A 14,158-nucleotide genomic window follows, 5' to 3' on the forward strand; every position below is an offset into this window, starting at 1 on the left:
GGGTGGCTTCGGCCACTGGGTCTCCTCCCCTCCAGCTCCTGGCCCAGATCGGCCTCAAGGGAAGCCCTGATGGGGCAGCTCCCCCCGGGTCTATGAGCCAGGCCAGCTGGGTGTCTGTCCCACTTGAGACCCCCTGGACAGTCCTGGGGGGCCGAGTAAATGTGTGGGTGGCAGCCAGCTGGTCCTGGTGGGAGCTCTGCCCCAGCAGCTGTTCCCGGAAGGTTGCGCCACTAGCCACATCTTCCTGGCTGTCCCCTGGCCTCCTGCGAATCTGACTCCCAAGGGGCTGGACTGCCGCTTCTCTAGGAGTTGAGAAACAGGCAGCGGGATGACCCTCCCTCTTCTCTCCCCTCTCACCTCCCCTCTCCCCTCTCCTCTCCCCCTACTCCCAGGAAATTCCGTAACTCCACCTGGGGGAGGGGGAGGAGAGGTGGTTCCCCGCCGGAGAGGCTCTGGGTGGGGGAGGGGCTGGCCTAGATGGTGGGGGAGGGGCGACAGGCCATGCTGGAATCCTGAGTCCCCCACGCAGACGGGCCAGCTCACCAGCTAATTTATGATCCCGTGGGAGGAGCAGCCGGAGAGCCGCCTCTGGGCAGTAGCAGGGTTTCCACATGGGGGATTTGACCTGACCCCGCCCCACCCTCCCTACTGCCCAGAGGTCCCCTGTCACGCACATCACAGCAGAGCACTTTGGCCCCCGGCACCCCCTTGACAGCTGGGGACCTGTCAGCCTGGGGACTGGGGCTGGCAACCTCCCACCCTCCACCGCCCCAGGTCGGCTTCCCAACCCCCATGGAGGGACCAGCGGTTAGAGGTGAGGGGTGGGAGCCCTCTGAGCCTCCTAGGGGCCAGTCATCCGCCATCCAAGAGCAGGCGGGAGGGAGGGGCCGCCGCCCGAGAATGCGCCCAGCACGGGGAGGGTTAATCCTGGCCGAGCTGCTTCCAGGCAGACAGCTGCCCCAGAGCAACTGGTGGCCCGGGCCTGGGGGGAGGGGGTGGGTGAAGTGGGCAGAGGAGAATGTGGTGAAAGGGGCTGGGCGAGGTGCCCACTCTGCCCACACCTGGTGCCAGCTTATGCGTCCCAGCTGGGGCAGGAGTGGGCGGCATGGAGGATGGAGGTGTTATTCCAGTCGGGCTACACACTGACCTCTTGGCCGGTGGTGGTTCTAGGGGAAGGTCGTCAGCGGGGCTGGGGGCGGGAGACCCATTTCCTGCCTCACATTTCCAGCCAGTCATTTCCAAATGGCCTAGCGAGTGCATCTCCCATCTTGCTCTGACTCCTGGGCCACCCAGCTGCCTTTCCTACTTATGAATTCGGAAACTGGGGGTCAGTTTCCGACGTCGGGGGGTCAGTCAAGAGCGTGTGGTTAGCAAGGGAGAGGGAGTTGGACTGGCATTCATTTTCTCCTCTCGCACGTGTTGGGCCCCTTTTGGGTATGGGGCCCTGAGGTAGTGCCCCCCACCCCCCAAGCAGGCTGCCCTGCCCCAGCCTCTGTCCTAAATCCAGGAGAGAGATGGTCAGTCCTGGGAGGTGGGAGGTGGGTAGTGGGTGGGGGTCAGCTCATGGGGGAGGGCCGTGGAGGCAGCCTGACCGCCTCTGTCCTACTAGGCTCTGGACGTGCCCCGAGGGCAGACCCCAGACCCAGAGCCCCTCCCCACCCAGCCCCAGGGTAACAGAAGCCCTGGGACCCGTGGGAGGTCGGGCACAGGTGGCAGCCTGAGTGGGGAACAGGTGCTCCTGGACCTAGGTAGGGGGTCTGGCCAATTCCCCCTGAGCCCAGGGGTATGGCCTCTGCCATGTGGCCTGGGCCAGGGGAGCCTGCCCTCAGGACAGTGGCCCTCACCTGAGCCACTGCCCCGACTCCTACGGCATCCCCAGGAGCCCCTGCTCAGCCCCATCTGTGGGGCAGCTGTGGGGACCAGCAGGCCAGGCCATGGGCACACCTGCCTCAGCCCGAGCTGCAACTGTAACCTCTCGGGGAGCAGCTGCGTGGGGCGCCCCTCACAGCACTCAAGCCTCGTCATCGCGTCACAATCATAACCGATGGCTGTGCCTGACCGCCTGTTCCGGAGCCCCCTCTCTTGGGAGAAGCTGCACTGTGGAAGTGGGTCCGCGCAGCCGCGTGGGAGGAAGAAGCCCCGAGCTCTCTGCTCGTGACTGGGAGGGTTTGTCTCGGCAGGAAGAGGTTTCAGGAGAGGCTAGGCTGTGGTTTGGAATATCTGAGGCCGCGTTTCCCTCCCCCAGGGCTGCTCTGATACCTTCCAGGGAGCCCAGCTGGTGAGAACATGTCCCCCATCCGTCCATCCACAGGGCAGGCAGCAAGGCTGATGCTGGGGGCCCTGGCAGCCCGGGTCCAGCCCAGTCCTGCTGAGGGGAGGACGCAGCCCTGCTGGGCGCCCTGAGGACTCACAGCTGAGAGGAGGGCTCGTTAGAAGGTTGTAAACCCAGCTGGTCTGGGGCCGGGAGAGTTCCGGGGCCTCTGGGCCATTGCTCAGCCCAGAACTCTCCCCTGGCCTTGGGCTGGCATGGTCCCCTGGAAGGGCTGGAGGCCAGAGGGCAGAGGACAGGCCTCGATGAGCTGAACGCGCACCAGAAGGCTGGGGCCAGGCTGGAGCCCCAGCATTCCCGGCGGAGGAGGGTCTGGGGCCAGGCCCCTTGATGCTCCTGAAGGAGCAGCGTCTCCCCGCTGCCTGTGGCCCCAGCTGGGCCACCTCTGGGCCCTTCCAGGCCTCTAGGGCATGAGCTCTGGGGAAGCTTGGAGGCCACCAGGTTTTGCGTTGACCCCAACGAGGAGCGGACGGCTTTGACCCCATGCTGCCCAGCCAAGGGCCCCCCTCTGGGAACCTTCTGAGCCTGGAGCTCCGGAGGGTCCACCTCTGCCTGCTGTGTGCCCAGCTCATAGGCCAGCCCCCAGGGTGCCCACTGCAGGCCTGAGCCTCGGGTGTCCTGATGGGGGGGCTTTATACTGGAGGGGGCACAGACAGGCTTAGGTGTGCCCAGTGCCACGAGACGCAGGCTGGCCAGCCCCCCGGGTCCTGGGCTCTCCACGGAGGTTCCCCAAAGCTCCTGTCTCCCACTCATCTCACCTCCTTCCCAACTGGTGTCCTAGGCAGGCAGGCCTGGCCCTATAGAAAGCACAGGAACCCAGGATGCTCAGACATGTGGGGCTTCATGACTCCCCATGGGGTGGTCAGCATGCTGTCCATGAGCAGAGAGCCCTGACCGGCCAGGAGCCCAGAGTCCAGCTCCCGCTGAGTGTAGGGGAAGCCCCGCCCCGCTGACATGGGGACGCCAGGTTTTGCGAAGTACACCACAAGCTGGAAGGAATCCGGCCGGTCACCTTGTGGGCTGGAACCCTTGCAGTAAGAGCTACGGGTGCTGGGTGGCTGCTGGGGCTGGGCGCTGGCTGGTACACGTGCCTCACCCCATCTCCTCCCAGGCCAAACTGGCTTCTGCTTGTTTTAGGGTAACAGCCAGGCGCCTCACCGCAGCTCCCTGGGCCCTGTGGGGCCTCTCAACTACACCCCGCCTGTCTGGCCAGTTAGCAGAGCCTCCAGCCTTCCCTCCCCCTCTATCTCATGGGGACTTTGGCCTTATTCCCTCTGCGCAGGACACAACAGAGCCCCTGCCCCTTTGTTTGACCACCTGGGCCTCTAGGCACCGCCCCAGAGAGCCATCAGGTACGCGCCTGGCCTGCTTTCTCAGGTGCGTTCATTTTATTAAATCCAATCCCACCTGTGTCCTGCCTTTCCCTAGCCCCAGGCCTGGCGAAGAGGAGGTGCCCAGAGAGTGCCCACTGCTCGAGGGAATGGCCTCTGGGGTTCACCCCCCGCAGGTCCATCCAGGCTGTGAAGGGCCCTGTGACTTTGGGAGGCGTTTGGAGGAAACCTCGGGTTCCCAGGAGAAGCCTCCCCGGCTGTGCCCCAGGGCCCCTTCCCAGCCCAGGGTCTGTGAGCTGGAAGGAGAGGCAGCGCCTGCTGGGGAAGGGGGTGTAGGGAGGGGCTGCCAACTGTGATGCGCCCAGGTGTCTGCATCCCTGCAAGACATCACTCCCCTCCCTGGCTCACCGGGCACCCCCAACCCGGCCCTGGGCTTGAGGGGCAAATCTCAGCAGCACATCTCAGGCCCCAGCCTCAGCGGAGGGGGTGGACCGGGTAGGGGGCCCTAGGAACCCCCGGGGAGGGGGCCTGGGACCTCCCTGGAGATCCAACCATCTCCAGAGAGCGAAGGGAGGGGATGGTTCAGTAGTGAGGTTGCTCTTAGGACCCCAGACCCAGGCACCTCCCTTGAGGAAGGGCACCATCAGGGCACCTGCCAGCACCTTGCTGGGGTGTGAAATTGGGGGTCCGGGCTTCCTGATCGCGGATGTGTGGTGGGGAGCACGTGGGGTGACCCTGGAAGACGGTAACGACATTGCATCAACCACGGCATCCTCCACGTGGGACTGCAGCACGCACATCGGACACCCATGGGGCCAACATTTCTGCAGTGTCATTTTTTTATCCTACTTGACCTTTGGCCCCTAGTACTCCCCCACCCCCATGCTCACCACCTCCCTGCTCTGTACTCCGGACTGGGCAGCCCTGAGGGGGAAACAGGTGAGGGGCGGGGGGGGGGGGTGCCCAGCACAGAGGGAGGGGTGGCACCTGCGGGCCTGGGTCGGCCCTGCCCTCCTCCTTCACAGGACCCATCTCCAGCAGGCCCCTTCCCCTGCCTCGGTCCCTGGGGCCTGGCCAAATGGTTCCCGCGGGGTGAGAGCTCTGCAGCTTCTCCAAGAGGTACCCACAGACAGCCTTATATGGCCAGGAGGACTCACTGCCCAGGCGGAATCTGATCCCACGGGAAGGGCAGGGGTGCGGGGCGGTGCCCCGGGCCAGAGCAGGCCCACACGGGGAGTGGCTGGAATGGCCGCAGCCCCCTGGGCCCGCAGTCCCCTAAAGGGAGCCACGTCAGTCCGAGCCCCTCGCCAGCTCTGGGGCATCTGGTTGGGGGCCCCCATGATGAACCACGGGGGGCTTGCCGCCCCGGCAAGAGCCATGAGATTCGAGGGCAGCCTGCCCTGCCCAGCACCACCCAAACCGCACCAGGTACGGCCCTCTCCCTGCCTGTGGGGCTTAAGGCCAGCAGCCCCTGCTCTGCCCTTGACCAGCCAGGCCACTGGCCCTCAGCAAGTGGCCTCCTCCTCCCGGGCGGCCCCCCGCCACCCAGAGCAGCACCGGGGTCCCCGTGCCACACCCGGGCCCCGCTGGGACTCAGCCCCCCGCCTTGACTCCGCTCCCCAGCCCTCTTCCTCTCCCTCCAGCACCCCTACCTTTCTCTCTTCTGACTTTCTCCTCTGGGCTTCTCATTCTCTGGTTACCCTCTCTCTGGCTCTGTCCCTCTGTCTCCCTACCTCTGTCTGTCTGTCTGGGTCTCTCGGTGTCTCTGTCTCTCTTCCTGCCATCTGCTGCCCTAGATCTGCTGAGCTCCGCTACTCTGGGCAGCCCTAGGGCACCCCTCCTCCGTGTCTCCTGGGGCCTTTGGAGAAGGATTTGCAGCAGCAGTGGTGGCAGAGCCACTGCCTGCCTGCCAGGCCCGTCTGCCCACCTGGGAAGCTCTGGCCGCAGGGTCCCAGTGGCCCTTGCAGGCTGGGCTGGGGAGTGGGCCGGCTGGGGATGACACAGCTCTCCTGGGCTTCTGAGTTGCCACACGGCCCTGGGACACGGCAAGTGGAGGTGGAGTCTACCTCGTCCAGGGGGGCACCACAGTCCACTGCCTGCACGTCGGGGCTGCGGCCCGGGGAGGCCCCAGGCCACGGGCAGAGGGGGACAAGGGCCCACATGGCGCTGGGTGCAGCCACTCCTCAGGCCAGCGTGGGAGGGCAGGGACTCTTGTCACCCGGCTGTTCAGGTGAGCAGAGGAGGCGGGGTGGGCCCAGATGACCCTCTGTGCCTCCCCCGAGCCAAAGGCCCGAGGACAGCGTGGGGGCCCCTGGCCCGTGGCACGTGTGCGCATCTTACCGGCAGGCTCTCGGGGAAACTGAGGCTCGGGTGGTGCTGTGGCCCAGGAAGGGTGAGGCAACAGGGTGAGGAGTTGACAGCTGTCTGTCTGTCCAGGATGTGCTCCAACGGGATGCGGTAGAAGGGCAAGGGCTGCCAGGCCGCCAGGGCTGGGTTGCAGCAGGAGGCCTGGGGCAGCACCTGCCCTGTCCGTCCTCTGTGGTCCAGACTGGCACATCCCCTGGGCTGGCAGGAGCCTGCGACATCTTCCCCAGCGCTGAGCGGGAGGGGGTGAGCTGGGGCCCTGGGGAGCCCTGGCCTGGACGCTGCCCGGGGGTTGAGAGCCACCCACTCTGGGGCCCCCAGCTGTGACAAGGGGTCGCTCCTCTCCCCGTCACCTCAGGTGGCCTGTGTGCCTCTGCTGGAGACTCTCCAGGGCCCCCGCCCCCGCCCCTGCAGCTTCCAAGGCCGTCAAGCTGCCTCTCGCCCCCTTGTTGCCCCCAGCGTTCCAGCCTCACTGGCCTCCTTACAAAGTCCAAGTGCCCCCTCGCATCACAGGACCTTTGCACGACCCATACCTTCCACCAGGAATCTTCTCCCACCCAGCTCTGGGCCACCCTACGGAGCCCAGCTCCGGGCGTACATTCTTCCTTCCTTCATTCAATGACTATTTAATATTTTTATTTATTTCATTTCATTATCTTATTATTTATTTTATGTCCTGAGCCCCGTGCCGAGCAGGTGCTGGGCAGTTGTGACTGGATGCTGGGACACCTGTGCCCCATGGCCTTCACACTGGCCTGGAGGCCCCGGAGGGGGGAGGGCCGGCTGACAGGGAGAGGGCTCAGCGCCCAGGGCCCTGCTTCTCTCGTGCGGCCTGAGGGCCACAGCGCAGAGTGAAAACATCAGACAGTAACAAGTGCGGGCCGGGATGAAGGAAGTCGGGTCCCCTACGCTGCCGGCGGGGACGCAGATGGTGCGCCTGTGGACGTAGTGTGGTGCTTCCTGAGAGGAAACGCGGCGTCCCCCCGGGGGTCCACACCCCTACTTCTGGGGGTGCATCCACAGCGATCCCGTGCACAACGTCTGTGGCGGCGCTTCCCATAGCAGCCCAGATGCCCACCAGTGGGCGAGCGGGAGTGAGCTGCTCCACACCCGCCGCAGCTCCGAGCCTGGCAGGCGGACTCTTTGAAGAAGCCGCTGGAACCGGGAGCCGGCAGTTCGGGCTGCGCCTGGGCCACAAGGCTCGCTGAGCGGGCAGAGCGCAGCCGAGGCGGGAGCGGGTGACGGCAGGTGGTGATGGCCGAGGCAGCGCTGCCTCTGGGCGCCGGACCGCTCCCATCACACAGCCAGCTCGTCCCGTGCTTCCCGTGAGCGCCGGGGAGGCGCAGGCCCGTGTTTAGGGCTGCGGGGAGCCCTAGACACTCAACCCTAAACGGGAGACTGACTCACCCTGTCTCCCCCGAGCGTCCACGGGGCCCTGGGTCACACGCAGCTCAGCCCGCAGGCTCGTGCCTCGGGGCCTGACCGCGAAACCCGCCAAGTACTGGGGCTCCCCCAAGGCCACCAGTGCTTCAGATGCAAGTGACACCCAACCACCTCCGTCTCCTGTCACCCCAATTTCATAAAAGGAGGACTTGAGAGTATGGAAAGGTGGGGCCGCGGAGGGACCACCGGTTGGGCCCCGTCCTGCCCGCCCAGGGCTCCGTTCTGCGGTCCCCTCCAGGACCCTCCACACCCCTGCCGGTGTGGAGAGGTAGGGACGGTGGGTGGGCTCAGCTCCAGGCCTCTGTTTGCCTCAAGTTTCAACATTTACAAAACATTGGTCCTCAGCTCTCCTGGGGAGATATTTCCTAGAGGAATGTAAACACGGGAGATTGGGAAGGCTCGTGCTGGGCTCCGCAGCGGTAGGGTCTCCTGAGAGCACAGTCTCCTTCTCGGAGGGGCTCTGTGGCTGGGTTCCCCCCCCCCGGGGGTGGTAGTGAGGGAGGTGAAGCCTGGGAGTTGAGAGTCACCCCCTCCCTGGGAGCCCGGTCTCCTGTTGCCTCCGTGCTCCATCCAGGGCTTGCTGCGTGATCTCAGGTCAGAGGCGCAACCTCTCTGGGCCCCTGAGCCGATGGGGCTGATCGTGTTCTCCTGCCTGGCTTTGGCCCCAGTCCCTCAGCACCACCATGTCTCTGTGCCACACACCCAGTGGGGCTTTAGGGAGCTGCCGCTTCTGGTGCCCTGCGCTGGCACTGGGCGGGCGCCTGATCTGATGCTCACAAAAGCCCATTTTACAGACGGGAGACTGGGGATCAGAGGGGCTATGTGGACGCTGCCTGTCACCAGCGCTGTGACCCCGAGACACTGTGCGACCCAGCCAGCTGGTCAGGGGTCAGGAGGCTGCCGGGTTGGTCAGTCCTGACCTTATCTGCAAGGTTGCTCAGTCCCCGTCCCGAGGGCTTGCTCCTGGCTGGACATGTGCCCACACGCTCTGTAGCAACAGCTGACCCCAGGCATCGTCAGTGAGGCCCCAGCCCCGGGAAGCCGAGCGGGGCAGAGCCTGCCAGGAGGCTGTCTGGGCCCTGCAGGAGGCTGGCACAGGCCGCCCTCAGGGCCTCGGGTATCTCCACCGGAATGCACCGAGCGCCCCCCCCTGCCCACCCAGGGGGAGGAATGTGGCTGAGGCTACGGGAGCAGGGAGCCTGGGGGCGGGTGGCGTGGTAAGAGGCCTCCCTCCACCTTCTGGAATCCTCCGCCTGCCTCTCCCCGCCCCCACTGCAGAGCGAGCCTCTGGGCCTCCTCTCCGCAGGCTGCAGGGGCTCTGGGGTGACCAGTGTGAAGGGGTGGCACCTCCCAGGGCTGGTGCCTGCGTGACAGCGTCCCTTCCTCAGAGAGGCCTTCCCTGACCACCTGACCTACGGCCCCCTCATTTGGGCCGTTGCCCTTCAGAGCCCTAGACCATGCCCCATTGGCATCCTGGGCCGGACGCCTCCCTGCAGGGCCCTCCTGGGCACCGTGGGGTGTTCAGCAGCATCCCGGTCTCTACCCACTAGTGGCCAGTAGCACCCTCCCCTCCCCCAGGCAGGGCAGTCAGCCGGACAGTCAGTATGTCCTGGGGGGACCGTCCTGGGATGAGACCCACTGCCCCAGACCTTCCTGAGATGAGACATTAATTGTCCTCTTCCCCAGGCCAGGAGCTCCCCGAGGACACGGGTCACCCGTCCTGAACGCTGCAGGGCCCGTGCCTGCCTGGGGGCCCAGGACAGCGTCCCGGCCCGCACGGTCACCTGCTCGAGGTCACAGCAGGTCGGGGGGGCGGCGCCTCCTGGCTGGGCCCTGCAGGACATCCTGGGGCCTCAGAGTCCCAGAGAGCCTGTGGAGCTGGGCAGGGAGCAGAGAAGCTGCCCAGAGCCCAGAGGAGCTGTGGGGCCGGGCTGTGCCGGACAAGCCCGGGCCGCGCCCGCTCACGCGGGGCAGGAATCTGGATTCCGTCACTCTCCACCTGGGTTTTCCAGGCCCAGCAAACCTCTGTCCCTGGGCATGTTTCTGCAGCAGCTGACATGCTCGGCTGCCTGGTGCTCAGAAGCTGGGCTGGGCCCCACAGGCAGCCCTGTCCACCCGGGCCCCCTGCTGGGTGTCCCCAGGGCAGAGCAGGGAGGTGAAGGACCTCCAAACCGCCACTTCTGAGTGCTCCGTGCCTGAAAGCCCACCATTAACCCTCCTTAGGGCTCAGCTTGGGCGGGGGGGCGGGGCGGGGGGGTCCTCTCTGCCGGCACAAGGGCCCATCCTGGCTGCGCTGCGTCCCACCCCTCCACCCCCAGAGCCCGAGGCTGGGTTCAAGCCCTGCCCTGCATCCTAACTCCGTGAATGGGGGGAGCCACTTCCTCTCCCTTGGCCTCAGTTTCCTGCGCTGTACATGCTGCCGGTTCCTCCCAGGGCAGGAAGAGCCGGTCCAAGGTCACCTCCCAGACAGACAGACAGATAGACCGCAGTAGCCGTTTCCACTGAAGAGCACAGCAGTAAAGGGGTGGGTGGAAGAGTGGTCTTTCCCTCCCGAGGTCTGTGCCCGCCCGCAGGTGTACAAGGCCCCCAGCTGCCCGGTCCTGTTGAATGCTCCCCTCCACCCATGGGGGAAGGGAGAACAGCTTCGACCTTCTGATGGGGCAGCTGAGGCTGAGAAAGGAGATGGGGGACTTCCCTGGCGGTCCAGTGGTTAAGATTTCACCTTCCAATGCAAGGGGTGCAGGTTCGATCCCTGGTCAGGGAGCTAAGATCCCACATGTCTAATGGCCAAAAACCAAAACATAAAACAGAAGCAATATTGTAACAAATTCAATAAAGACTTTAAAAATGGTCCACATCAAAAAATCTTTAAAAAAAAAAAAAAAAAAGGAGAGGGGCCGGGGCCGGGGGGTCGGCACTAGAAAACAGGCCTGCCCAGTTCCCAGGTCTCAGCCTTAATCACTGTGCTGCCCCTTCAGGATGGCGGGGCCCAGGACAGAGGTCAGCTTGGAGCCAGACCCCGGTGTCCGCCCCCGGCAGGCCTGGCCCGGGGGGTAAAGGTGGGCCTTGCTGCCTGCTCTCTGCAGCCTGCTTGCTTTGAACCTGAAACTCCACCGGCTTGGCTGGAACGTCGTGGCCTGTGGCCAGCATGCTGAGCCCGCAGCATGTCCACGAGGATGAGCCAGCTGGACGCTGTGTGCGTGCCTGGGGCGGAAGTGCCTCCTTTCCTGTCCTTGGCTCAGTCCTTGTAGCCCGGCCCCACCGGAGGGATGGGGCCAGAAGATGGACGTTCTTGGGTGTCTCTGACCTCAGAGTCCTCTCCGCTGGGTGTCAGCCGGGGTCTGGGAGCCCGGCCCGGCCCCCCACTCCGCCTCCAGAGTGCCTGCGCCTGTAACTGGGGAAGGGGCCCGCGAGGGCCTCCCAGGAGCCACCCAGACCTGCCCCAATGCCAGCGCAGTCAGCAGCACGGCCTGCCTGCCTGGGGGAACATGGATGTAAAAACCCAGGGGGAAAACAAAAACAAAAACAGGGGCTTCCCTGGTGGCGCAGCGGTTGAGAGTCCGCCTGCCGATGCAGGGGACACGGGTTCGTGCCCCGGTCCGGGAAGATCCCACATGCCGTGGAGCGGCTGGGCCCGTGAGCCATGGCCGCTGAGCCTGCGCATCCGGAGCCTGTGCTCCGCAACGGGAGAGGCCCCAACAGTGAGAGGCCCGCGAACCGCAAGAAACAAAAACAAAAACAAAAAACCCAGGGGGTGGAAGCTCAGGGTTTGTGTTCCCTACCACGTGTAGGTTATACCTCAATGAAAAAATCTCATACGGTAAAATAAATAGAATGACAAAAGAAAGTAAAACAGAAGAGAACGTGACACTGGCCAGACACTCTCAGGCTCCCCCAGGCTCTGACAGCCTGCGAGTAACGATGCCCAAGGCCCCACAGCCCAGGTCACCGAGGCTGGGCCCACGTGCTGGGGCTGCACGCCAGCTGGGACCTCCCTTGAGCCTCACGGAGACTGGGGAGGGCCGGCATCTGCCTATCTCCCTGAGGCCAGAGGATGGTCTGGAATCACGGCTGGGGGCGGTGGCACCGGGACCTGCTGGGTGGGAGCCCCTCTGAGGCAGGAACTCTGTCGTGAGCTGGGCCTTCTCCTGAGAGAAGAGGGCAGGCAGGAAGGGCCAGTGGTCACAGCTCCTGGCCGGGTCTGCACAGGGAGAAGCCTGTCCCTTGGCCCTGAGCTGCAGCTCACTCTGGCCCGCGCCCAGGCCCGGAAGGAGGGTTTCCTGGTTTTGGGGCTGGTTCCCTTCTACACACAATACACTTCAGGCTGACCTGGCCCCACCCGGCCCAGAAGCAGCCACTCTGGGAGGAGGAGGGAGGCGCCCCAGGAAGGCTGTGAGCCTCGCTTACCTGTCTGTGAGGTGGGCCCCCAGGATGGTGCTGGGGGATGGGCAGCGGATGCCGCACACGGACACCATCCAACACCACTAGCCGCCGTCACCCAGCTGGGCGGCCTGAGTGAGGACCCGTGAGACACTGGGGTGGTGACAGTGCAGCTTCTGGAGTCGTCAGCCCAGGGTTCAAATCTATAGCGGTGGGACCTGGGGTCACAGCATAATAATGATGGTGATAGCGGTGACGAAGAAGGTGGCAGTGATGTTGACCGTGACGATGGGGGTGCTGAGGGCCTCCTGAATGCCGCATCCACGCTGAGCACCGCCTGTGTTAACCCTCCAGAGCGGTGCTCTTACCGGGGTCCCTACTTGAAAGCCAGGAGGAGGAGGAGACAGCGAAGCTACCTGTCATACAGCTACGAGGCAGAGGGAGGGTGCAAAGTCAGCCTGCCATACTGATGGGAGCTGGAAGCCAGGGCGGTCTAGAGCACTTGGGGGTGCAGCGGGCAGTAACAGGTGTATGCTCTGTAGACCCGGAAGTGCTCGGGGATCCTGATGGGGACCATCCTGCTGAAGAGCCGCTTCTCTGAGCCCCTGGGAGCTGCCCCGGGAGCTGCAAAAAGGGCTCAGGACAGTGTCTTCAAGTGCCAGGTCCTCCCATCCCCAATCCCTTCATCCCACCCAGCCTCTGGCCCTTTTCCAACCTGGAGACCCCACAGGAAGCTCAGTAAACAAGTCACCCCTCGGGCACGGGGCGAGGGGCCAGGGGCCTGAGGGAGGTGCCGGCCCCCTTCAGCCGGCAGGAAAGTGGGCAGAGAGTGGACAGGTGAGCCTCTGCCCTTGGGCCCCTCGCAGGGCTGCCTGCAGGGTCAGGTGCAGCTCTTGGGCGCCCCGTAGTGGCTGCTGGGGAGAGTACAAGTGGGATGTGGTGACACCTCTCCCCAGGTTCCTGACCTCTGGCGGCCTCCAGCCTGAGTAGCTGCCCTCGGCCACTTCAGATGCCAGGAGGCCCTGCTGATGGAAGGCCCACGTAGGCTCCCTTCAGGGACCACTGGCTCCTCTGTCTGTGGGACCTGAGACTTCACACAGCAGGGTTTCGTAAAGGTGGGGTGGGCTCATCCAGATTTCACAGGCCCGAGGGTGGGGTCACAGGGCTTCCTTTTGAAGATCTTGGCCTTGGGATCCCACCTCGGGGAAGGTGAGACTGTGATGTCTTGTGTGTGCGCCCACGTGTGTGCATGCGTGCGTGACCTATAGTCTTAAATGTTTGGGTTTTTTTTTTGCGGTACGCGGGCCTCTCACTGTTGTTGCCTCTCCCGTTGCGGAGCACAGGCTCTGGACGCGCAGGCTCAGCAGCCATGGATCACGGGCTCAGCCGCTCCGCGGCACGTGGGATCCTCCCGGACCGGGGCACGAACCCATGTCCCCTGCATCGGCAGGCGGACTCTCAACCACTGCGCCACCAGGGAAGCCCCACCTTGATCATTTTTAAGTGTGCAGTTCAGCAGTATTAAACACATACATAATGTGCAGCTGTCACCACCATCCATCTCCAGAACTTTCTCGTCTTGTAAAATGGAACTCTATACCCCTTAGACACTAGTACCCCACTCCCATCTTCCAGCCCCGGGCTCCCACCATTCTACTCTCCATCTAAATTTGACTCCTCTAGGTACCTCGTATGAGTGGAATTACACAGTATTTGTCTTTCTATGACTGGCTTATTTTAATTCGCAGAACATCTTCAAGGTTCGTCTGTACCCGTGTCACAATCTCTTTCCTTTTTAAGGATGAATAATGTCCCACTGTATGCACAGCCCACATTTTGCTTATCTGTTCATCCACCCATAGACACCTGGGTTACTTCCACCTTTTGGCTCTTGTGAAAAATGCTGCTGTGAATATGGGTGTGCAAATACCTCTTCAAGACACTGCTTTCCATTCTTTTGGGTAAATGACCCAGAAGTGGAATTGCTGGATCACATGGTAGTTCTTCAGTTTTTGAGGAACCACCATACTGTTTCCCACAGCAGCTGTACTATTTTACATTCCTACCAACAATGCACAAAGGTTCCAATTTCTCTATATCCTTGTCAACACTTATTTTTATAATATATTATTTTTTATAGTGGGTGTGAGTGGTACCTCGTTGTAGTTTTGACTGGCATTTCCCTGATGATTAGTGGATGCTGCACATGTTTAAATGTTCCTATTGGCCATTTGTATATCTTCTCTGCTGAAATGTCTTTCGGAGTCCTTTGCCCAATTTTTTTTTGCGGTATGCCGGCCTCTCACTGCCG

The sequence above is a fragment of the Tursiops truncatus genome, chromosome 15 (assembly GCF_011762595.2).
Source record: "Tursiops truncatus isolate mTurTru1 chromosome 15, mTurTru1.mat.Y, whole genome shotgun sequence".
NCBI classification, from domain to species: domain Eukaryota; kingdom Metazoa; phylum Chordata; class Mammalia; order Artiodactyla; family Delphinidae; genus Tursiops; species Tursiops truncatus.